Here is a 27,024-nt window from a genome sequence, read left to right as displayed (position 1 = left end):
TTGGTTTCAGAGCTTTCACAGGTTATGCTGGCTTACTGGCTACTCCCTGCACAGTGATGCCACTCCTTTTGACCTCTTCTTTCACCTCTTTTTATCAAACTGGTTATGATTCGCATGTGACTCCACTATTGTGTTTCCAACTTCCCAACAAACTGGGAAATGAAACAAGGGATCCATCTAATATTTCTCCGATGTGGTCACGAAAAGAAAAGCCCTTTGCAACATGATGTTTGCACGTTTTTCAGTGTCAGAGAGATGTTTATTGTAACACCAGTCCAGAAGTTCCATCCAAAACATGGCTGTTGTAAAGTTTTGATAAGAGATGTGTATGAGATTACCCCTTTTATGGTTTATATTATGGAGTATCCTACACACATTATCCCATGAAAGTTCTATAGACAATAAGAGTACTTGAACTTGCCAAACTAGTATATACGTCTTTCAGAATTTCTATTGTTTTTGAGATGCTGAAATGGACAATTCTATTCATATTTAATCTTGAAGCAACATGCAGTGTTGCAGCATGGTGTAGTTATACCTTCACTTGGCCAATTAGAAAACATATTTGCTCCATCTATGGTCCCAGCAAAACACCAAATCATCTTAGAAAACATTACATGGCAAGTTCACACATCATTGAATTGGACTAGATATGCTTTCTGAGAATTAAAATTGCCAGGGCAACAAGTACTGATAATGCATTGCAAAAACAGTTAGTGCTTGATATGTTGTTAAGGAATAGATTGTTTGTGGCAAATTGAATGACTCTAATTGTTGTCTAAAGATTGATTATAATGATAAAGTTGTTAAATTGCCCAGGGTATACAGAAAATAGCCCATGTTCCCATCCAAACCTGGAAAAGCCTAAACTGATCTTTTTTCCTGGCTCACCAGTGGCCCATGGGTGAAACGCATTCTACTTTATCTATTGTGTGTTTTTGCAACTCTGCCGTTTATTCCTTGCATTATTCCGTGTTTTATGCAACTTATACAATGGGTTGTATCGTCTGTGTACTTTGTAACCACTTCAACTGATGATGGACAAGTCCATCAGATCAGAGATTTGTAACTAAGCCCAAGAAATCCTTTATAGCAATAGTGTAACATTTAAGTCCCCCTTACCCCCACCCCTCTTTTCCCTTATGCTTATATATTTTTTTCTCTCTTCCTCACCACTGTGGATGGTCATTAGCGCATCAGTTACAAGCAACCTTTGAGCCACCAGGTGGTGTGAAAGACAACAATTGTTTTTTCTGCATGTCTCAAAGCTTGCGTCCTGAGGCATTTTTTCCGATAAGACTCCGGCTTATCTAGGAGGCAAGTGATTGGTATTAATTAGCCGGCAACCATTTCAGTAGTGTTTACATTTGAAAGCAGTTCTTTGGAGGTGTTTTGCTCAGGAGTGTTTACTGGTGAAAGATCTAGTCTATGATGGAATAACTGGTATGGGAGATTGAGGAATTATACTATTGTATCCTGTGAATGCAAGGTACAATTTCGCTTATCCCTGCTCCCTTTTATCTGCTGGCAAGGCCCAGAAAGTTGGAACAAAAGAGTTCCTGCAGAGATCCAAAAGCCAGGAGCTGCCTCTCCAAAAAGAGCTGACTTTACCACCTTAGACTTATAAGTCTGTATCTTCGAGGAAAAAACAGAGAGAAGAGAGGAATGAAAAGTCATCATCATGACAACACAATCTCCATCTACCCATCGCTACAGGAGATCAGTGCCTGAACTACGAACCTCACTGGACCCAAGACTCCTTGCTTTTTATTTTTTATCTCTTTTCTATTGTCCATCTTCCCTTACCCATATCCCTAAGCAACTAGAATTTGTAATAAACCGGTCAGGCTAACATTTGACCCATTATGTCTTAATCTCACCATCAGGTATAAATATATTAAAAAGAACCTCTTCTCCCTCCTATAAATCAGAATGAGAAATCCTCTCATTATAATTCACTGTCTACACTAGATTTGCACCTTGATTGACAGATTTTTTCCCCTTATGTTCACATTTGACAAGCATTTAATAGTAATTAAAAATTTCTCTAGTCTATACAAAGGGTACACAGATAATCAAGAGGAAGTTACTTCGATAGCTGCTGTCATGAAAACAGGAAGATAAAACCTTTGAGTAAACTTCCTTGAAGAAAAGCTCTAGATGATGTTCCAAAGTATGACAGAAACATTTTACCACATTGTTCAAAGATGGTACAGATCACCAGAGACATGTCCAATTGCTACAACCACCTCAATTTCTTAGCAGTCTTACTTTCCTTAGGGTATCTCACATTGTCAGCATTACTTTAGACTCCCTAGCAGTATGATGCATCAACTGCATAACACTCGTTATGTGATGTAACCATAAAAGGTAAATATATAATGCCTTGGATGACAGATTCAGCACTTGTGCTTTATCTAACAAGGGAGAGCCTCGTAAATTGCTTGGAGAAACAACTGGAAACCATACTGCACACCTGGAAGAAACATCTAATTCTCATATGAGCACAACGGTTAGGGTCATTTTCATTTATTATTAGACTCACAAACACTTCATAGGAATATTTGTCCTTCTGCCTCAATTACTGATTGTAGGATACAGTTATTATCACTTTTGATTCATGCACTAATAATGGTATTATTTCTGATTTTTGTTGTAATGTTAGCATGTCTTTGGCAACAGCCTGCTGCACCTACTAATATAAATGGAAAAGCAACAGCTACACACTGATCTCATAAGAGACCTTACACAGTTGTACTTGAGGAGAGATTGATTGTTTATTTATAATGAGAAGGAAGAGATAGGAAAACCATTGAAAGTGTTTGGCTTTGTTCTAAAAGCATTTGTATTTTATTTTTTCTGAAGTAAAATGGCACCAAATGTTTTTTTTTTTTTTTCATGTCAATGAAACTTTATTTAGAGTTGAACATTAGATTGTGTTAGCATCAAGTAGAGAAATTCTACTGAAACGACAACCTCTATTTATATCACTAGGAAGTAATCTTACTCCTGTGCAGATGAACATGAAAATTGAAGTAACTTCTGTGGATTCATCTTAAATTCCAGTCTGAATAACTCCAAGAGCTATCATTCACAGGAAATAAAGCAACTTTATTCAGATTTAGAATAGTTTTAAATAAATAAATAAATAAATAAAATCCACTTCAAAACAAGAGATGCAATTTAACGCAATGGATTCATCTTATGTTGAAATCCACCATTAATTCACCTTCAAAGAAATAAAAAAAATAATCATGCAGTCAAAGCATCAATAGCTACTAGTAACAAACACCCCACAAAATTTCCTGATGGGATGAAAATTATTTCTGATTTCCTTTTATTAATGCATTATATGGCATGATTTTACATCTGAGAAAAATTTTCTCCTTCGTTCTTTCAAAAGATAGACAAGAAATACATTATACATTTCTGTGATAAATCTTGCAGTAAAGGGGATTTGTAAAAACTAAAAAAAATACAAAAATTTAAAAAGCAAGTTCGAAGAAACGTAACTATCCATGGGGAAAGGTAGAAGTCACATCAATTCATTTCATGGTCCTTAGTCACTACTGCAGAGATTGTCTCTCTTAAAGACAGTCTTTGCTTTTAAATAAATACTGGCAGCGTTCTTTACTCAAAAGTTTTAAGAAATCTTTCAGGTATCCTGAATTCACACACAGTATCCACAAAGATAAGAAACAAGTCTTTTAACAGAAAAATTCATAAGAACTGAGTTCAATGCTCTGCACTTTGCATTTTGTTTGTTTGTTTGTTTATTTGCTGCTATTTTCAGCCTAGATAGGCTATCTTATGAACTGAAGATACCATACAAAAATGGACAACGTAAGGAGTGGTGGAAACACGTTCTGATGTTGCAGCAGCAAGCTACAGGCCAGATTTATTAACCATTGTACTGAAGGCACACAATTTCTCCATTTTTAATTCACCTAAGTTGTCAGAATCTAGATTGTGAAATAGGCTAGTAATCCATGAGACTCCTAAAGGGAATTACCCTGGCTAAGCAATGGACCAATACAGGGCTGTCACCAGCCACCACTCTGGCAAGAGGCTGAAGTTTCACCCTTCACCTGGGGACTCTCTTTCTAAGCTGCAAGCTATGAATGCGTTGAGTGGTAACAAATTTCACTCCTAATACAAGCCTTTGCTCTTGAAGTATGCCTCTTTTGCCTTCTTGATTATATAGAATTCTTCAGATTCTTCCCAGTCACATAAATTGTTGAGAGCAACAATCAGTAGAGATTTAATAAAACTATGGAAAATTTGACTGCATGCCTTATTAAAAAATAAAAATAAATTAAAAAAAACCCCACCGTGTACATGTATTTAATCAAGAGTACGACAGAAATTCATTATCCAAGGAATATCATGACAGTATTATCATTGTAACACCATAAAAAGACTGAAAGACTGTAATGAGAGCAACTTGTAAAAAAACTGTATAAAGATTGTGTTATTGTCTACTGCTACTGTGGTATCTATTACTAAAAATGTTTTCATTAAGTTAGTAAGTTTTTTTTTTTTAAGACAGCACTATTCATCACAGGAATGAAGTTCAGAAGATTAATGCTTCAAAGTTTCTGAAAGCTGCAAATAAGTGCAAAGAATTTGCAGTCCTCATTTCAGCCTTTATTAGCAGTTTGCCATTCTACTTGTTTAATTGACAGGTCATTCTATTAGCTCCTCAACATTCTGGCTTCTTCTAGCATCACTAAGTCATCATTCACAAGTGAAATAGATACCCATACAAAACAGCCTGTAAGGAAGACCAGGTTGACATTATCTCAGCTCATTGTATTAGCTCTAACCATCCTGCTAACCTCTATCAATCATTCCTACTGTAAAGACTGATCCATCACCCCTGAGGGAGGAAAACAGATGCAGAAGAAATAGAAAAGGGAACTGTTAGATTGATCTTTAGAATGAAAAGGAAAAAAAATGCACTTACTAGCTATTCATGTTTTGGAGTATGAGCAGCTCAATGCAGAAAGAAGGCCCAGTGTACAGCAAACAGATGTATAGATATCAGTCTTGAATTCGAAGATAAATGATATATATGTTCCTGTCACTTAATGAATCACTAATAAGTAGAACTGCAGTACACAGCATGTGAATGATTTTGGCCAGCTGCATATAAAAAGCATTAGTTCAAAGACACTTCCAGTACAATACAGATACAAAAATCAGTGTGCAGAGAGCTCATTGCTGCACTTGGGAAGATGCATGCAAAATTATAAAATTAAATATCTGAGCTCTTAAGGAAAAATAGAACAACTAGGTTCAAAAGGATGAGCAGCATAAGAGTAGAAATAAGTCTGAGACTGCATGATTAGCAGTAGATTTTTATTTTTTATTTTTTTTTGGGGGGGAATAAGATGTGTATGTAAAATTCAATCAAATAATTGGCATGCTATAAGGCAGATTGTCATACCAGTATTCAGATCATATATTTTGAACAGTAGCTAGGCCCAGAGCAGCCTCAACTCAGTCTAACAGACTAATGCACAAATTCAGCGATTGCAGACAAACTTGAAAAACGCTACTAAAGATGACATGTTTCTTTTCTTTTTTTTCCCTTCCAACAGTAATCACTGATAGCTCTTGGGAATACAGAATTGATTTGATAGACATTTTAAATGATGAAAAAGTGTAGATGTCTTCCTAAAATAAACATTTAAACTCAATTAGAAATCTGTTGGAATATAAAAATTTGGTATAAAAATCCTGTTATTTATGACCACTTATTCAGTTAAATATTTCAAGGATTAAATTGAATCTTATTTTAAAGTTGTTTAAGTAAAAGTGCTGCAAATTGTTAGAGTATACAAGTTCAGGTTAAGTTTCACATAAATTAAACTAAATGTTTATTAATTAAAAATGGAGTTCACAGGATTGTCAGACCTCCCTGAAGTGAATAATTTGGTTGAAATACCTATTTTAGAATAAATCAATGTAGTGTTTCTTACACAAGTTAACATTTTGTTATGAGGGAGACTAAACAATAAAGATGTTACTTTATAGTCTTCATCAGAATGTTGTAGTTCACTCATATCTTTGGAACAAATACGTAGTCATTGGATGCAGACAAGCAGTCTGCATCCATTTTTCAGCAATTCACATCCTGAACAATAACAATGATCACCTCCTAAGGAAAGTTAAGATTTTACAATGGCTTAAAATATACAGGTTCCTTACTGCTCATGCTCACTAATCATAACATAACTACTTGTTACACAATAATTATGCTGTCATAGCTATATTTAGAAACAGTCTTGATAACACTCATTGACACATTTATTTGACAGAAAAGGCACTTATAAAATAGTGCTTAGATAAAACTGTAAAGCATAAAAAAATTCAGATGGAAGAGTAGTAGACAGGGTCTGGAAAGGAACTTCCAGTGCCTGACCACCTCAAGGCTAACCAAAAGTTAAAACAGATCGCCAAGGCCTATACCCTTGAATACTGACAGGCACTGCAAGCGAAAAACCCCTCAGGGAAGCCTGTTCCAGTCTTTGATCACCCTCATGGTACAGAAATATCTCCTAACATCCAGTCTGACCCTCCCCTAGCAGGTCTGTCCAGTCTTCACCTCCTCACAGGAGCAGAGGCCATCTAGTACAGCATCATCACTATCCTTGCCATACAGAAGGAGAAGCTCAGACAGTAGAGAAATGGCTGAGCTGTACGACAAGTTCCTTAACTCAGTCAGAAAGAAACACTATCAAGCAATATCTCCTACAAGCATTTAGTCTTACACATTCCTAGTGACATCAGAAAACTGTCAAGTCTTCTGCTTTCTATCTCCTCAAATCAGTGCTAGGAACATCTGTGTATATGAAAATAACATGCATTTCAGACTTTCACTGAAACTTATATCCAGCTCCAGCAGACGTCATGTCTGTAAAGAGCAGGCCACATACCTGTGGTGGCACCATTAGCACCACTTCCATGTAGCTGAATGGTATGGCTGCCCACCACTCACTACTAAAGCCAGAGGATAGAAGCAAAACCTTAAGGCTCGTTTTCTCTTGTCAGCTCTTGAGCATGAAATCTTCCTTGATTCCCTGAAACCTTCCATGCAAGCTGGGATTTAGGCACACTGGTAAGAGGGAATGGGAAAATTGTTCCATTACCATTACCGTCTACACAGAGTGTCTGCAAATAAAATGTTCCATGCTCGTGGCCTTCTCTTTTAACCAACAAAGCCAGCAATACATTTCCAAAAGGTTACATTATATTCTTTACAAAAATATCCCCATTTAGATCAATCTGAAGTGAACTTTCCTGCATTAGACTGCTAACCTGCAGTACATTCTGACTGCAGCATTTTATTGATTCTACCCAACAGTACTTTGACAAACAAGTTTAACACTGAAACCAACAGTTGCAATTTGGCAGCAAGGAATTTTTTCCCTTTCATTTTAATAATGTTTCTAATCTAATAATAATATTCAAGGTACAGCAGCTATAACTCATGTCTGCTGGGTCATTATTGTATGTATACTTTGGAGTAAAGAGGGCTCTTAGGATGTCTAATATGGAGTCCTTTGTAATCTGTTATTAAAGTACGAATCACCTTGCCAGTTAATCATACCATTAAGAATGCTGAAGATAAGAAAACCAAGTGAGACTGAAAAGTGTGTTTTCCCAAATGATGAAAAGTTATTTGAAAATGCAGGGAGGCTAGCAAAGATAGGTTTTGAATTTTGTTAGACTGGGACACAAAATTGGAAAAAAAAAAAAAAGGTTATTTCTAGTTTGCTTTTTTTCCTACTATACTGCAGGAGAAAGAGGAAAGAAAGCCCTCATCTGCTGCTAAGGAATTCAGTGAATTGAGATAAAACCCAGCACAATTAAAAAACAATAGATAAATATATTAGCCCTCTATCTACCTACACTGTCATTTCAAGCTAGAAATGGCTGATGCATTCAGTCAGTCATCAGCACTGCATAGCTCAGTTAATCACTTGCTAGTTTATGCATTCACGTTCATTTTAATCCATTTTACTTTCCTTGCATGTACTTTACTGCCACCTCCAGGTTACTGTGGTTATAACGAAAAGCACAAAAAGCCTGTAATCAACTAAAAGTTACTTTGCTCTGAGGTACAATATTTCAGATTGTAAGTGTGGCTTTAGCATCATTAATAAATTCACCAGAAGTCTGTTTGCAAACAACATTGGCAAGGACGGGTGTCAAGATGGCTTACAGATGCAGAAGCTGCAGGCTACTTGTTAGGAAAGTAAAGTGGTGCTTTAAAATAATAGCCTGATTAGCATAATGCTAAATTACAGAGGCAAGGCTTTAAAAAGATACTTATGGCATACATTTATTCCAGTGGATTCTCTCGTGATTGTTATTCTGCATCGTTTCAGGAAAACAGGAAGCTGTTCTTAAAAGGATGTCTTCCGCAGACAGGGATTTAACTATTTAGGCAACTCGAGACAGACTGCTGGCCCTTTAGTGGTAGGCAATGAGTGCAGATGAAGCAAAGTTTCAAAATCCTCAGAAATGAGTAGCAGTGGCAACTTTTGTCCTCTTTTATTAATGAGATAATCAAGATATAGTAGATGGAATAACAGATATCCATAAAGTATTCATTTTAAACAAATATTCAAATGAAGTGTTAAATCTCACAGTGCATAGTTGTGCCCATTAGACTAGAAAAAATTTGCCATAAAATTAAGACTAAAACTCAATTAGCTCAGCATTTGTTAAGATGATTCATAATTAGCAATATCTGCTTAATACACATCAAGTAAAACAGTATATTTTTTTTCTTGTGCAAAACTTTCCATTCTTCTCGTCTTTTCTTTTACCTTCCTTTGGATATTTTCTGACATTTAATTATGCATTTATTCTGCATTGTACTCTGCTCTTATACTCTCCTAACTGCACATCATCCATCTTCACTTTGTCACAACCCCAAACTACAGCTACATTAGCAACACACTGATAAGAGTGCAGACATTTCCATCTATACATCAAGCCACTTCTGAGCACATCACTTGCCTTTTCTACACTGTTTCAACTGTCCCTTATTTGCCTAACCAGCTTTTGGGTCATTCATACAACACCACAGCCTTCATCAGCTAATGATTTCAGCCAAGGCCAAGTCAGTTTCCTAACTAGCTATGACATAGCACTTACCAAATCCTGACATACTTCATTACCACTCTTTTGAAAGGATTCAGTACATGCTGAGAAAAAATACTGAAGTCCTGGTTGTAGACTTAACTATGCACTTTTCTTTTTTTTAATCTCTGAAAACAATAGATCTTGAAGTCCTAGTTTACAACACTGAAAGAAAGCTCACCTAAGAGATGGAACTGGAATTTTATTTATTATTTATTAAAAATAAGATTCAGTGAAAACTAGTTCTTACCCTGCTAGAATTTATTTTTTATTGCAAGTCTTCCCATCTCGAAGTACTCGTTCCTCTGTCTTGAACACACACTACAAATTTTTCAGTCCCTGATAACTGCAACACTCAGATGAACATACCACACTGATGGTAGAAATGGTCAGTCATTGCTACATTCTGACTCTATTAAGATCAGTTTAGATACTGTGCCTGTACACAAGGCACAAAACAAATTTAGTGAAATTTAAGGAAGATGTGCAGTTTCAGTTAGTTTGCAAAGTTTACTATGTTTAGCAAATGTTTCTACATGAATCATATTCCCCTTGTTCTTTTTGTTTGTTGTTTTTTTTTAATTTGTTTTTTGAGACAAAGCATTCGAAGATGGAAAGCTATAAAGCAAACATCATAACATCTTTCCACTTAAAGTGGCCGTATTTTTACCAAAAAAACATTCAAGATATTTCTGTATACAGGATAAGCTACTTGATTCTGTTTTTACTAAATAACAGATGGAAGAGTATTGATGTTATAAATGTGATTGGCTTTAAAATGTATGTAAATCCAGTCTCTCATACTGAGTGACACATATTAACTAAGGTTGCACAGAATGAAGCACGTACACACTGAGTTCTTCTAAAGTACTTGGTTATAATCTCACCAGAATGTGGGTAGCAGAGCAGTATGACTTTCATTGATTTCCTGCAGTAAGATTATTACAAGCATACCAGAGCTACAAAAATGCATAGAATAGGATAGTTGTTGACTGTGTTTACAATAATATTGAACTACACTTGACTTTTAAATCTTTTTAATCTAAAAGGTATGATTATTTCTCATCTACTTTAGAGGGAATTTATTTGCTTTCCAACCTGATCAGAGCTTGAAGTAGTTATTTATCTCTACACAGTAAAAGTAATTTATATGAAATTTAAGAAGTTTCATCAGGTTTAGTGCAATGCTTTTATGTAGAACAACTAGATTTGACCCAAAATTCAAAAAAATAGTATAGAATGTGTCAATATTTCAGACATTATCAACTCCATTACGGTTATAATACAGTAGACAAAGTTCATGACAGGTGGATGGATCATATTTTTCCTCACTATTAGTATCTGGCTACAGTTCCATGTGAACATAATCCCAATTAGATGTTCATCACACACAGACTTCTGCTGTCAATAATCAGTACAGTTCAACTCAAGAAGACATCGATATGAACCAAACATGGTATTTTCTAACTGACAGAACATGTATCAGCCACCTACTGTTTATTAGTTAGCTTCATTGATTTAAATGTTTTCTTAAGCTTTCATTTGCATATCCACAAGAGAAATTATATTAGCAGAGGCCCCACAACACAAATGCAATGAACTACCCAAAGTGAGCGCACCATGAGATGAGTACTCCATGTCCCAAAGGGCAAGAGAAAATGAAATACTAACTATATCAAGCTGTTTTTGTCATCTTGATTAAAGGGTAACAAGGACTTTGAAAAGCCTTCAGGCATACATGTCAGGCATACATGTACATGACATACATCACTTACACACTCCACTGACCATGTAGTACTGTCAATACACTTTCTTTTCCATCTAAGCCTTGTCTTATTTTTATAAAAAAATCCTTACCTGCTGCAGATGTTTTGCTATAGTTTACACTGCTGTTGAAAAAGATAATATACATTTTCTAAGTCACTACTCTCTCCTCCACTCTAGTGTAGGCTTCCTATCCCCTGCTTCTTGCATATATGTCATCCAAAAAGTAGCATTTAAGCTGGAGATAGGGGTGAAAAATGCTTCGACTTTCTATTAAAAGAGATAGATACTATCAAAAATCAATTTAACATCAAGGACAAATCACTTTTCAAAGTATAATTTACCTAAAAGAGGTAGTGCCCAAAGGAGCTTTTAAAGGCCAATTTTGATATTGTAGAATATTTCAGTTCTTAAAGGATCCTATTGAAGGAAGCTGAAGTTTCATTTCTCAATCTTTCAAGCATTCTTGAAAAACACATCAACTTATAAAAAAGCAAACTTTTCAAATCTGCAGTCCACCAAAAATATCAAAACATCTTTCCATCTTAAGGTTATTGTTCATAGAGAACTACTTTCCCCATTCCTTGCTAGGCTTTGCTCAGTGATTCCATATGAAATCTGTTTTCCTTCACTGCAGGACTTATCTAGTCAGAAGCCCTAAGCTTTAGATGACAGCACCTGGAATTCTCTGTTTGTTCAAGGATCAGAACAAAACCCACGGAAAATTTCAGTAGTGTGACTCAGCTTTTTTTCAGTAGTGACTCAGCTTTTCTCTTGGCCTGCTTAACTCACATGACTGCACCACATGTGATTTTGGTGAAGCTGTGCATGAACAGTTCTAAGTCATACACCTGAAATCACATCTTGCTGGCCATCAGGACATTAATATCCACAAGCAGGCAGCACAGCACACTTTTCTCCTTTCTGTTTTCATGAATCTATTCTGCCTTGGAGATGTACCTGTGAATATCTGAGTTCTTGTGAATTTTTCACTAGGAAAAGTATTTACACATTGAAGCTTGTGAACTACTTTTCTAGAATGTAATTGTAGTCAGCTTGCTCACATAGACTTCAGAAAATTCAAGCCATATGACAAGTTAATACTTATTTCCTTAAAATATATATATAAAGTTTTCTTTTTAGGAAGGAATAATCTAATCATAAAGAAGAAGAAATGCCTCAAAAAAAGCTTTGTTCTCATTTTCTGAAGACTTATTTTAAGCAAAAACTTTATTCATAATGAATCTGGTTACTGCTACAGTGATATTCATTTATGAACCAACTTTTAGCCTAGAAAATGGTTATAAATACATTTATACTTAAAAGCAATGTTGCACATTAATTTTTGGTAGTCATTCTCATAGGTTTCACATAACTACCTCACACATTAGTTCAAACAGTGGGAAGCTCATGACATCAACCTTTAAGAGTTCCAATCTAATAGGAGGACAATATATGAAATAGCTTGATGATAAACAAATAGCCTCTAAGGAAAAACAAGTTATTTTCTTGCATGTGTCCACAGCAGCATGTCAAACATAGCTTAGGAACTTGTATATCATGCTTAAAATTGCAGTTTTGTAGTTAATGAGCCATTGATATACATACTTCAGAGATGCATGAAATTAGGACTGAAAGAAGGCTGCTAACCTAATAAAATTTTCAGTACAGTTTTTTCAGGTATCATTTTTACTTAGGGAAAGCCTGTTGATTTCAAAGAAGAGTCACACTCCGTTCCAAAGTAACCCCACTGAATTCAGGAGGACTGCTTGATGCTGCTTTAGCATGAACTCCACACTTGAGAACTGAGCAAGGAGTCAATGGCAAAGGATCATTGTTTCATCACTGTAGCCAGGCTTAAGGCACGTTCTGGAAAAATGCTACAGAACTGGTAACAAAGGTGGCAAAAGAGGTGGAATAAATGCTGACCTTGGGTTGGCAGACATTTTCAACAGTATCCTGTTGGCGATTTCCAAGAGCACTGAATTCAGGGAAGTGGAACGGATCTACTAGATTAATGAACTATTAAATTGACAGTGATGATAAGCATTGAGAGACTTGCCTTCAAGACCTCACCTAAGCAGCAATAGTTTAACTAGAATCCAGTTTATTGGTAATAAAAACAAGTACAAAGATTTATTTTCTGATTAAACACACATGCGGGAATTCCTCAGAATGAGCAACTTCCGTGCTTTTTCCACAGTGCTTTCAATTACTTGCACTAAGTGGAAAATAAAGTCTAAGAGATCCTATAACAATTGTTCAGTGTCATGATATTCTTGTAATTAAATGGCCACTCACTGTGCCAGGAAAGCCAGATTACCTCCTCCCTCCTCTCTCTTCCTCTCTAGCTGTTTTAATTCTTATTTTTCTTAATTAAAGGAGGATTACTATTAAAAAAATAATAATTCAAAATCTTTCCAAAAACTTCCTTTGAACTATTTCAACAGTGCTTTTTAATTATTTTTTATTTTTTATTTTTGTCAAAAACCCAACAGAGACCTTTGTAGTTGGTCTAGGGAATATAAGAGCCATCAAAAGTTATTTTCCCATTTGAGAGAGTGACCAGGAATAAAACAAAATTCCTTAATTTTCAGTCATCCTCAATACTTTCCATTCCATTATAAAGGCACAATTATCTTTTTTATGACTCAGCAAATATGAAACATCAAGAATAATTTTTCTTTAGAAAAAAAAAAGTGCAACTCTACTAAGGGAAATGTCTCATATCAAAGTACATATATTCATATCAAAGAGAACAGGTCTGCAGATGAAATTTCACAAGAGGCAAAATGAATTCAAAGTGATAATCTGGGAAACCTACAAAGTCTGGTTTTATTTTAGTATCTTCTATGCAACTCAAGTTCAACTCATTTAATAAACTCACCAGCTTAAAGCTTAAATTATTAAAGAAAGGATATGCAGTGAGAAAAGACACATTAAAAGTAAAAGCCCAGCTCAGATGTAGCCATGTTAAAGAAACAGAAAAACTGTAATGAGCCCAGTGCTTAGGAGAGAGTGTTGTGCAGTTAATGTAAGTAATGAAGCTTTCATGTGAAATGATGTAGTGTCACAACTCATTTGCATCCCACTTAAAGTGTAATTAAGTTGCCCTGACAGCATGGCTTATGTCTGAAAGAACAAACCTGGCTGCTAAGTTAACCCAGAATCCCTCTTGTTAATAACACTCTGCAAAGAGAACATATCTTCATTTAAAGTTCCTAAACTTACATTTAATAAGTAGCAATATAAGGAATTTTATAGAATGTTTTTAAAAGACTTCAAGTTAAAAGACTTCAAAAGACACTAATCTGTCATAGAGCTGACTTGAATATGGGTGTACAAGACAAGGCTTGATCCAAACTGTAGTCCACAAGATCATGTAACCTGTCTCAACAATTCACCTGGGGAACATTCTCCACTGCAGAGAGAAATATCAAGTACACAAGGTAAAAAGTGCTCCCACATAGAACAAAACAGATAATCTTCAATCATTAATTGTAAGTATATCATCTCATTGTTGGATAGAACAGGAGTACTCAGCAATGCTCATTAATAGTCGCTATTCTGGGGAGATTTTTGGCTTTTAATTGCAATAAGCCTATTATTAACAATTATTTTCACACATCTATAAGACTCATTCAAAACCGAACTAAGAAATATATCCAACTACTCTCTCCATAAAGTCATCACAGTTCTGGAAGGGGGATAATGGCTTACACTTTACAAATCAGTTACTGAGTTTCATCTTAAAGGATCCATTCACAGCAAAGAAGGATGAAACACTCCAGAATTCTCAAAACCTATAAAATCCACAACATCTAAGGCAAGTTTAACCTACCACTACTAATCAGAATCACAGATCCAAAGTCTGTTCAGGATAAATAGTTCATAAACATCAACATCTCATTTACCAGTATATTTCTTCATGCAAAATACTTACAGTGAGGAACCTAGGCAGCCCCTCCATCAGTCTGAAGAAAATAGATTTAGAAAAAAATGTCATTTTTCCCATTGTAAAGAATCTAATTTTAGCTGCTCCACAAATCATTCTTAAGAATCACTCTGAAATACAAAACGTGAAAATCTGTAAAGTCTCAGTCTGAATCCAAGAGGAACAGGTCAACAGCGGCTACAGTAAAAGAAGCTGAAGGTGTAAAAGGCAGCTTATTCTTTTTCTACAAGATCAGTTAGCTGCTTTTGTGATGACCAAGTACGAAAAACTTATTTCCAGCCTTCAGTATCCTAAAAGTCTCACTTCGCTGACTATTTATAAAATGTTCATACTCTCAAAGCAGACTCCTCATCCAGTTCAATCTCCTCAAATACTGCATAAAACACTCATATATTGTTCATGAAATTCATTTTTTTCAGGTAGCAAATACTTTCAATAATAAATGTATCATTGCAAGTACTCCAGCTTTTATCCACTGCATAAAGATCAATCCCTCTGCAGGGCATTTAAAAATCTTTAAAATTTTATCCTCATTTTTAATGTCTAATTGCCATAGTATTTTAAACAAAGCATTTTCAAATGTGCCAAAATATTTTCATTATCTGAATTACTCAGACAAGTATCAGAACATTTCTTTACTATTTCACAATGCTTACAATTTAGGGATTATTCCACCAATTGCCCAATAAAAGTTCTAACATTTATTTAAGCAATATAAAGAACTCCCAAATGAAAAAAGAATGATTAAATTCTATATATGGAATTATTTACATAGACATTGAAATATGGGCAGTGATATTGATTACTTCATTACTTTAATAGTATTATTTTACAGATTGCCCTATCAGCAGCATATCAAGAGAAAAGTAAAGTTTTTCTTCAAGAATCAGAGTGCACTAAATGGAGGGGTAATTCCTTCTGGATAGAACAGATAGTTCAATATCTCCAAAACTAGTGTCACTCCTATATAACCTCTCTCTCATTTGAGACTGGATCAACTGCTATGCGCAAGATATTTCCTCATGCTTGCTATTAAAACAATGGTGATAATAATAATTCCTTAAATGAAAGTATCTAAGTCATTTTAGCTGGTTAAATACATATGGTTAATGGAAAAACAAACAGCAAATGGCACCACATATCTATGTTACAGAATCACAGAATTGCAGGGGATGGAGAGAACTTCACAAGAGATCATCAACTTCAACCCCCCAGCTAAAGCAGGTACCCTACAGCAGGTCACACAAGTAGGTGTCCAGATGGGTATCCAGATGAATATCTCCATAGAAGAAAACTCCACAGCCTCTGGCTGTGGTCAATCTGGCTGTGGTCAAGCCTGGGCAATCTGTTCCAGTGTTCCATCACACATATTGTAAAGATGTTCTTCTGCATGTTAGTACAGAACTTCCTATATTAAAGTTTTAGGCCATTACTTCTTGTTTCATTGCTACACACCACCGAGAAGAGTCTGGCCTCGTCCATTTGCCTCCCACCTCCCTTTAGATATTTATAAACATTTATCAGATAACCCTCTCAGTCCTCTCCTCCCCAGGCTGCACAGACCCAGGTTACTCAGCCTTTCCTCATATGAGAGATGCACCAGGCTCTTTATCATCTTTGTGGCCCTACTCTGGACTCTTTGTAAGAGATCTCTGTCTTTTCTGAACTAGGAAGGCCAGAACTGGACAAAGTAGTTTAAATCTACTCAACAGGGTGGAGTAGAGCAGGAAGATCACCTCCCTGGACCTGATGGCCGTGCTGTTTTTAAGGCACCCCAGAATATCTTTGGCCTTCTTGGACACAGAAGCACACTGCTGGCTCATGGCCAACCTGCTGCCCACCAGGATCCCAGGTCCTTCTCTGCAGAGGTGCTCTCCAGCAGGTCATCTCCTAAACTGTACTGATGTATGTTTATACTGAATACTGATTAAACATACTAAGGATCACTTCTTGAGAAAAAAAATGAAAAAAATCAAAACATTTACACATACTATTAGATGGATCACTGTTACATTACAATGCAATATACTGCACTGATAGTTTTTAAAGCATTCCAATTACCAGTCTTCAAATTCCAATATGCCAGTCTTCTGTCAGGGGGAAGGGGAATTCAGTATTTAACAATTCTGTGAACATTACATGGGGAGAAATAGTCAACACTTAGGGCAATCTGTGCAATTGTCTCCATTTTAAAAGACAACACATCTTAAAAGCAACTCTACCGTGATTCTAAGCACTTCAGGCACAGCGGACTCACATGGCTGAAAAGGAAGTCTTGACACTGCGACACTAACACATGCCAAATGTGATAACTATTCCCTGTATCATTTACTAAATCTGCTAATCAATCTGGAGAGCCTCACCCAAGCATCAAATCCACAGATTAACTGAGATGGAAAGCAGTCAATTTACTTCCCTATTAAAATAAACTAAGCAGGTGCAAAATTTTTTTTAATGGATTTCCACTTCTCATTAGCTCAGATACTCTGTTCAATCCTGAGTGCTAAATCTTACTAAGTTTGACAACATAGAGATACAACATGAGGAAACAGACTCATCTAAAGGAATCTCCAGTATAAAATAAAAAACTTTCATCAAAGAAGGAAATGCCTGCAGTGCCCTCCTTCTTCAGCCTGATGCTTCTGTCTCTTTTATTTCACTCATTCAGCTCACAAATTTATTTTTGTTTAGGAATTTGGTTTGTGGCTTTCTGGGGGGTTGACATCATGGGCCAACAGAATAAAATAGTAGGCATTATTTTCAGAGCAGCACTCATATTTCATATTTTTTTTTACTTTCAGGTGTGTGATCACATGCCACATCGAACTGCACACGTGTCACATGAAATACATTTATTTAGATCACATTTTACAAGATGAACAGCATGCCAGGAATGAGTCTGTTACCAGCCAGACATCTGCGTTTATTGCAGCAGCTGGGAAGAATATCTAGAACAACAGAAAAAAATAAAATAAAACGTGATGAATGCGTGTAGGTTCATAGGTTCATAGTGTAACTGCAATTCAGTAACTTTGGTGCAGCAGAAACCATCCTCAGTAACAGCTGAATTATAAGTAACTGAAGGGTTAAGGGCGGACACACTGTATGACACACCAGAATATACACTTCTTCGTGTAGACACTGTTAGCAAATACCATTAACACAAATTTATAATCACCTTCTGATAATTTACAAAATTATAATGCCAATTTTATAAAAAAGGAGTAATAACAAGATGAATTAAATGAAGCCTGTAAAGGTACAAGATAAGTGATTCATGGCTTGGTAATCTTATGAAAACAAGTTTGCATCATAGAATAGTTATTCTGCAATAAATCAAGTGACATCAAATTATAAAGCTCTATTATCAACTATTCAAAGTAAATAGTTTCCATCTTGAAGCAGCTCATGACAGGAAGCCCAGAAAAATTGTATGCAAATATTAAAGAAAGCTATTTTGTGTGGAAAAGAATGAACACAGATTCTTTCATGGCATTCCTTAGATGGAAGTCTACCCCAAGCCGCATTCCACCCCTACTACTCTAGTGCTCTTCTCATTTCTTGTTACTTTGGTTCAGCACAAGATTTTTGAGAACATCAGCAAGAGCATTTCCTTTGTCCCTTGGTTGTAAAGTACACTTCTAGTGTAATTTGTAAGTGATGATAAACAACTGCAGGAAATTAATTAACTCCTTCAGCTTGGCTTTCCGGAGATAATAGTTATTATGTTTCAGGCCAATGATCCATCTAGCTCAGAGGTTTTTATCCATAAGCACATGCCTAAGGAAGAGTGAGAATAGAAAGTTTAAAAAAAAGCATATGCTTACTCTACTACACTCCTTACTCCAAATTATTTTCAGCTGACAAAATTCCTTGAGCTTGTTCTTTTTTTTTTTTTTTTAATATATACATATATATTTGTAAAGATTCAGTACCCTTTTCATCTCCCACTGAAACAACAGAAAATTTTCACGCTACTTCTGGCCATTTGTTAAGAAAAGTACCATATTTCTCTACTTTGAGTGTGACACTCACTCACTAGCTTCGTAGCCAGTCCATCTTTGTAACAGAACATGTTACCCCCCACCTAATTTCTCCACACAACTTGCATTGGTCTAAACTATCTGGAAATCTGTAGCCTTTTGCACATCTTCACACCATCTGTTCTGCAGATGGGAGACCACTTTAGCCTAACCAGCAGGTGCTCTTAAAAAAGCTCTCCATTTGACTATCTTTTTAGCACTTTTGCCAACCTTTTCCTACTCTAACACGCCCCTTTCACACAGAGGAGCCAGGAGTGTGTATAAATACACAGTGCTATAGTTCCTGAACTGAAATACTTTACCCTATTGCCTCCTCTGCTGTCCCTGTTTTGTTCTCCTTGAGAAGCAACCCTGGAAGCTTACTGGTGCAAGGGAAGAGAGGACCTGGAGCAAGTTGAAGCCTTGTAATTCTACTCACCAATAGTATAGTCCCACTCCTAAGCAAGATCTCAGAGAATTCATCTGGAAAAAAAAAACCAAAAAACTTTTGAGAATATGCAGAATAGTTTCTAAAAAGCTGTTTCACAGAGATTACAAAAGACTCCTCTTGTCAAGTCTCAAAAAATCATGCTAACAGTCACAAAAATTCATGGATATAGAAGGCCACATATTTTTCTTCTGATGTCATGAAATATTTATCTTACACAATAAAAAATAAAATCCAGGACAAGACACTGAGAAAAAGCACCCATTTCCATAATATTTAATTTGCTGATGGAGGCAGTCTCAGAATTAAGAAGGAAATAAACCAATTACACTGCCTGCAATTAAAGAGTCACCTCTTTAATTTAATAATTTTATGACAGCTACCACTGACACCAAACAATAAACTTTATTGCCTGCTATGGATTGAGTTGAAGAAGGAATCATGAAATAAAAGACAAGATTAAATTGGATGAAAATATTTTTCTGCACAGGGGAGTTATGTATTTTAAAAAGGATATATCAGAAAACTCCTTTATCTCATAAAATTATGCTGTGTATTCCATGACAGATATTATACATCAGTCTAGCTAGGGTGGTTTTAAGGCAGCAGTGAAGATGCAGTAATTCAGAAATCTCTTTTGTACTGTTTTAACACAATTTATTTAGTTTTTGTTTCCTAAATATGCAAGAACATATTTATAGCTGCAAATATACTACATGAGTGGCCCAGATTATTTATGCACTCTAAGATATACTATAGCATTTCTAAAAATAAAAATAAAAAAATTGAAAGTGCGTTTTTATATGTTCATAGTGAATGCAAATGTGAACAGCCTCCTGAATCATCACTTAAAACTCTTCCATGGACACTTCAGTTAAGGATTTTCCTTGCTTTAGGACAGAGGAAATAAAAAAAAAAGCAGAGCCAAGCATTATGCTAATATAGAACTAGCTTCTAGAACTGGATTCCCTGGGTAATACAGATACTTTGATTTCAAAAAGTAAATGGAAAAGAGACATGATTGTGATTTACTTTCTTATGTTAACAGTTGCACTGATCTCACTGAGACTATTTGTCGGAGTATGTGTATAGCTGTTTACATCCAGTGTAAATAAAGGCACTTAATGAGGCTTAAAGCACTCCAAAGTGCTTTTGCTGAAGCGCTGTTCAGAGACAAGACAGTAAGCCAAAGCACTCACTGACAGCAAAAGGAAGGAATCCTAAGTACAAGAAATGCAGGTTAACTGCCCAGTTTCAGTAGCATCATTATAAATGCATTGTAATTACTTGCAACAAAATCCACTTTAAAAAAGGCTTGGATAGTGTGAAAGAAAAAAATTTTATTTGCAGCAAATTACTCACTATACTTTGCTAGAAGACAAGGAATGGATCTGATTAAGGATAACTGGTCTCATAATACCGAGACATAGTTTTTGCTAACCATCTTCTTCCACCTAGTGGCAAGCAGCATACAAAACACAGTCTTTGGGCATGCAGTCTGAAGAAATTTCCAGATGAAAACTCTGGAAATTCTTAGCTAACAATGGCATGACAAGAAGGGCTAAGTAGAATCTTGACCTTCGTGTTTAAATTCACAGGTGTTAGACGTGCTGTCACAAAGAGTTTACAAATGCACTGAGTATAACATTACCAAATCAAGATGAAGTTCTTTTTACAGGAATATTTTTCATCCATCAAACTCCGGACTTTTGTTTGCCACATCATTGAATCTGATCAGTTCCCAAATAAGAGGTTTTAACTGTTCAACTCTGCATTTGGACTCAACCACTCAAGTATTTACTAAGATGCAGGAAACAAAAAAATAAGAAGTTTGACAGCAAGTCTGCTTAGCATTTCATAAAATTCTGGAGATTTAATATCACAGGTAGTTTATACTATTTAAAACAGTTTATTTCTATTGCCCAAAAGACTGTAGCAGTGTTGGAGTAAAATAAAAGAGCTAATTTAAAATTTCTGCTGAATTATTTTACTATAGTGGGTAGGCAAAAAAAAAAAAAAAAAGAATAAATAATCCAATCCTATTAGGCTTAAACAGTATGTATGCAACAGAAATATACCCATTATCTCAACTGTGATTACAGCACTTTATTACAGAAATTACAGCACTTTCAAACTGTTCTGCTTTTGAAATCGCATTCTTACAACAGAACATAGATGCTAGAAAATAAAATAAGTCAGATGTGCAGTTTCACAAGCAATGACAGACCAGTGTCTCTGGGCTTTTAGTTAACTTTGGCATTAAGCTTCTGCACAGGACAGAAATGGTGAAATTATTTCCCCAAGTTTAACAACATGAACCTCTGAAAACATGCCTTGAAGTTCCTATTTTTTTTAACTGTATCTGCTTGTAAAATTTAATAGGTTATTAAAAGTAAACTAATGGAAAGATGTATGGCAACTGCTGAGTCACAACCTGAACCACTGATTCAGCACCTGAAGAAAGACCCCTCAGTCAGCTCTGGAAGCACAGGTGAAGTCTGGATCCACCTCTCTTAGACCTTATTTAAGGGCTGACTGCCACTAAGGAAAATTCTGTTGTTGCAGATTCCTCCTTTGTGGTGTTTGTCCTGTGAGTCTAGATCCTTGCAGATGGGGGTACAAATTCCATTTTCTTCTTTCATTGCAACACCTTCTCATTGCATTGGTCCTGTTGCCATTACAAAATCAAAAATCACTATGTGTGTAAGAAGTAAAGCAATTGTTTTTTCTGTCTCCCTGCAGCCTTCTTTTTTCCAGTCTGAACAAGCCTAATTCTCTCAGCCTGTCTTTGTAGAGGAGGTGCTCTAGTCCTTGGATTGTCTTTGTGGCTTTCATCTGGACCCTCTCCAACAGCTCCACATCTTTCCTCTATTAGTCTTAGACCTGTATGCAGTACTCCAGATGAGGCCTTATGAGGGCAGGGTAGAGAGGCACAGTCACCTCCCTGTTGGCCACTCCTGTTCAGATGGAGCCTAGGATACCATTAGCCTTCTGGGCTCCAAAAACACACTGCTGGCTCATGTTCAGTTTTTCATCCACCAGGACCCCCAGGTCCTTCACCACAGGACTACTCTCAAGGAATTCTTCTCCCAGTCTGTATATGTATCTAGGATTACTCTGACCCAAATGCAAAACCTCGCACATTGCCATGTTGAACTTCATGAGCCCACCTTTCAAGATTATTGAGGTCATTCTGGATGGTTCCTCTTCCTTCTAATGGGTCAGCCATACCACTCAGCTTGATGTCATCAGCAAATTTGATGAGTGTACACTCAAGCCCTTCACTGATATCACAGATGAAGATGTTGAAGAGCACCGGTCCCAAGACAGACTCCTGGGGCACATGGCTTCTCACTGGCCTCCACCTGGTCATAGCACCATTCAACACAACCCTCTGTCTACACCCTTACAACAAATTCCTTATCCACCAAATAGATGCCCCAGCCCTTGAGACATTCAAGGCAAAACATGACAAAGCACTTAAAAATCAGTGTTCACAGAATCATGGAATTGTAGGGGTTGGAAGGGACCTATAGAGATCATGGAGTCTCTCTGGGCAACCTGTTTCAATATTCCATCATCCTTATACTATGAAGAAGTCCCCACACACATTTGTGTGGAACTTCCTATGCTTCACTTTGTGGCCATTTCCCCTTGTCCTATTGCCACACACTGCTGAGAAGAGTCCAGCCTCATCCCTTTGCTTCCTGCAACTTAGATGTTTATAGACATGGATCAGATCCCCTCTGAGTCTTCCTTCTTCAAGGCTGAACAGCCCCAGGTCTCTCAGCCTTTCCTCATAAGGGAGGTGTTCCATGCTCTTTAACATCTTTGTAGCCCTCCGCTGGACTCCTTCAAGGAGATCCCTGTCTGTTTTGTACCTGTCATGGTTTTATGATTTTTGTTATATTATTGATATTCCACATCATAACATCATGTAGTATGTTGGGAGTTGGAGAGCTAATGCTCTTGGTCTAGTGGTTAGGAGCCGGCACTCTCACCACCACAGCAGTGAGATGATGTGGAATATCAATAATATAGCAAAAATCATAAAATCATGACAGTACCAGGAAGCCCAGAACTGGACACAGTACTCCAAGTGAGGCCTCACCAGGGCAGAGTAGAGGGGGAGGATCCCCTTCCTCGACGTGCTGGCCATGCTCATTTTAATGCACCCCAGGATCCCATTGTCCTTCTTGGCCACCAGGGCACACTGCTGGCTCATGGCCAACCTGTCATCCACCAGGACACCCAGGTCCCTCTCCTCAGAGCTCCTCTCCAGCAGCTCATCCCCCAACCCATACCAGGGCATGTGACTATTCATCCCTAGCTGCAAGACTCTACAGTTGCTCTTGTTAAACCTCATCTGGTTTCTTTTTGCCTAACTCTCCTGCCTGTCCAGGTCTTACTGAATTGTAGCACAGTCTTCTGTTGTGTCAGCTATTCCTCCCAGCTTTGTACCATCAGCAAACTTGCTGAGGGTGGACTCTATCCACTCATCAAGGTCACTGATGAAGATGTAGGCCAGAATCAGACCCAGCACCGACCCCTGAGGAACACCACTAAGTACAGACTCCAACTGGACTCTGCTCCACCAGTAGCAATCCTCTGAGCTCTGCCAGTCATCCAGTTCCCAACCCAGCTCACCATCCATGCATCTATTCCACACTTCCTCAACTTTGTTATAAGGATGCTGTGGGAGACAGTGTCAAATGCCTTGCTGAAATCAAGGTGGACTACATCCACTGCTCTCCCCCTATCCACACATCCAGTAATGACTTCATAGAAGGCCACCAGGTTGATTAAGCGTGACCTCCCCCTGGTGAACCCATGCTGACTCGTCCTGATAACCCTCTTCTCATCCTGTTGCCTGGAAACAGCCTCCAGAACAAACTGTTCCATCACCTTTCTAGGGACAGATTTGAGGCTGAGGGGCCTGTAGTTCCCCGGATCCTCCTTCTTGCCCTTTTTAAAGACCAGAGTGACATTGGCTGTCCTCCAGTCTTCACGCACCTCTCCCATTCTCCAAGACCTCTCAAAGATGATAGAGAGTGGTTCAGCAATCACCTCTGTGTTGTGGTTTTGTGGTTTTGATGCCGGTATTCCACATCAGAGCATCATGCAGCAGTGAAGGAGTTAATGCTGGGGGAGCAGCAGAGGGGAGGGGCGGAGCTCCGCACCGGATGCAGGCGGCGCTCGGTCTGGGCGCGCTCCTCTGGGCTGCCGTGGAGGTTCAGCGCGTGTGCTTCCCCTGCAGTTTCCTCCTTAACGTAAGCTCACAGCTTTTGGTTTGGAAGTTTTATCTCTCTCTCAGTTGTCCAATTTTATTAGATTTAGTAAAGTTACCGTTCCTTCTCAAATCGTGCCGTTGTTTTCTTGTCGACCCATCCCTTCCCGCCGTTTCCCCCTCCCCCTCCCGGAGCGCGGCTCTGCTCGGGCGGCCGCGCGGCCACTGACGCAGTTTCTTTTTCTCTCCCCTCTCCCTTCTCGGTTTTCCCTTGGGTCACTGTCACAGATAACACCGTGACACTCTGCCAACTCCCTCAGCACGCGTGGATGCAACTCACTGCAGCCCATGGATTAATGTACATTGATCCCTCACCAAAGGGGAGCCTTCCATTCCCCAGACCCTCTAATTTATCCCCACAGTTCGAGAGTCCTGATGGGGAGTTCCCACAGTGAAGACAGAAACAAAGAAGGCATTCAGTATCTCTGCCTTCTCAGTATCCCCATTACCAGAACACCCCCTTCATTTAGGAGGGGACCCACATTTTACCTAGTCTTTCTTTTACTGTTGACATGCTTAAAAATAACCTTTCTTATTATCCTTTATCTCCTTTGCCATATCTAATTCCAGGTTTGCTTTGTCCTTCCTTGTCACATCTCTGCAGGCCCTGACAACATTCCTATATTCTTCCCAAGTGGTCAGACCCTTTTTCCACATTTCACAGAGCTTTCTCTTCTCTTTGAATTTATGCATGAGCTCCTTGCTCATCCACACAGGTCTCCTGACACCCTTGTCCTATTTCTTACTCACAGGTAAGCACTGTTTGAATGCTGACCAGCTCTCACAGGCACCCTTACCAGAACACCCTAGCCCACAGGATAGATCCAAGACTGTTCCAGAAGAGATCAAAGTTGGCTCCCCTGAAGTCCAGGGTAGCAACCTACTTTTTGGTTTGCTTCTTCCACTCAAGATCTTGTACTCCATCTCATGATCACTACATCCCGATCTACCCCCAACCTTCACTTCCCTAACAAGCCCATCCTTATCAGTAAGAACAAGGTCCAGTAGCACTCCACTCCTTATTAGTTCCTCCACCACCTGCATCAGGCAGTTATCTTCAACACATTGCAGGAACCATCTGGAGCACACATGCCTGGAAGGGAGCTTATATAGAGGATTGAAGAGGTTACTCCTTGCTGCTTTAGTTACTCTCGGTTTGTCTTCACATGTTAGATGGACACTACCCATTTATAGAATTTTATTTACTTATTTTAATGATTAATGGTATGGGATGTTCTATTTATTTTTTGGCAGTTGTTTAAGTAGTAATAAGAAATTAGCCTCAGTCTTCTCTCAGTTGTTTCTGTTTGGCAGTACAAAGGAGTAATTCATGAATTGGTCCATGCTAAAATGTTTAAATGTTTAATTTTCCTTATACTGTTCCGTGTTATATTGTTGCAGATGAAACTGTCATGTTTTCAACATTTAAAGCCCTAGAAGAGCTAAAAGTAATTTTAAAAATAAGGTGCTGTGAACTCCAGTGGGTATTATCCTTTCCAAAGTAATAAAATTCCCACATCTTAGATTCAGTTTGTCACAAAATATAACTAGCACAAGGCCAAATATTACACATAGGAAATATCTGTCAGACAGGTAGATTTCTTCTAGGATACAGTAATATCTCAGGGGTACTCACAGTGTTGAAGTGTTTAAATCCATTTCAGAGTAAAATGGATTTGTGGATAGTATAACCAGTATAGTCTATACTACCTATCACAGAGCTCGATATTTTAAGAAATGGATATCCTACACATGGTGTAGCCTGTATAACCATTTATAATTTTTCTGTATTTATCAGATTCCTGATAGGAATTTTCTATATGTGCAAGTATAGATACACTGAGAAGGATCAAGTTGAATCTTCTCTTGTAGATTAATAATTGAGTACTGAAATAAAACTCTCACAGAGCAGTTTGTTTTATCTTCTCCTCATCTTTGCTTGTCAAAAAAGCAAACAAAGGAAGTTCAGGTAAGACAAGCAAGAACAGGTCTCCATGGGTGAAGCAAGGCCTGTTTTAAAAAAAAAAGTCTGGAAATGAGCTACTAGCAAGCCATCTTAGCTAACATTGATTCTCACTCCTGCAAAGTACTGTAAGATGCAGATTATGATCTCTGCATGCCACAAACCCATATGAAATTCTAATGAAGAGCAGCATTCAGAGTTCAAATAGACAAATCTTAGAAACATACAAGTGAACCTTCAGGGAGCACTGTGGAGTGTTTCATGCCTGTAATAAATTCTGTGTGATAATTCCCATTTTCAGAAGCTGCTAATACTTCACTTTGTCTTGCGGAGACTTATTTTGAGTTATTTAGATAACTTCAGCTATTCCCCTGAAAATTTCTAATCCAATTGTTGCTTCTAAAGTATAATCTGAAACAGCCAGAAGTG

The sequence above is a fragment of the Cyrtonyx montezumae genome, unplaced genomic scaffold, assembly GCF_038088225.1.
Source record: "Cyrtonyx montezumae isolate F1298 unplaced genomic scaffold, pur_monq_1.0 scaffold_2, whole genome shotgun sequence".
In the NCBI taxonomy this organism is placed as follows: Eukaryota; Metazoa; Chordata; class Aves; order Galliformes; family Odontophoridae; genus Cyrtonyx; species Cyrtonyx montezumae.
This window is presented reverse-complemented; position numbering follows the sequence as displayed.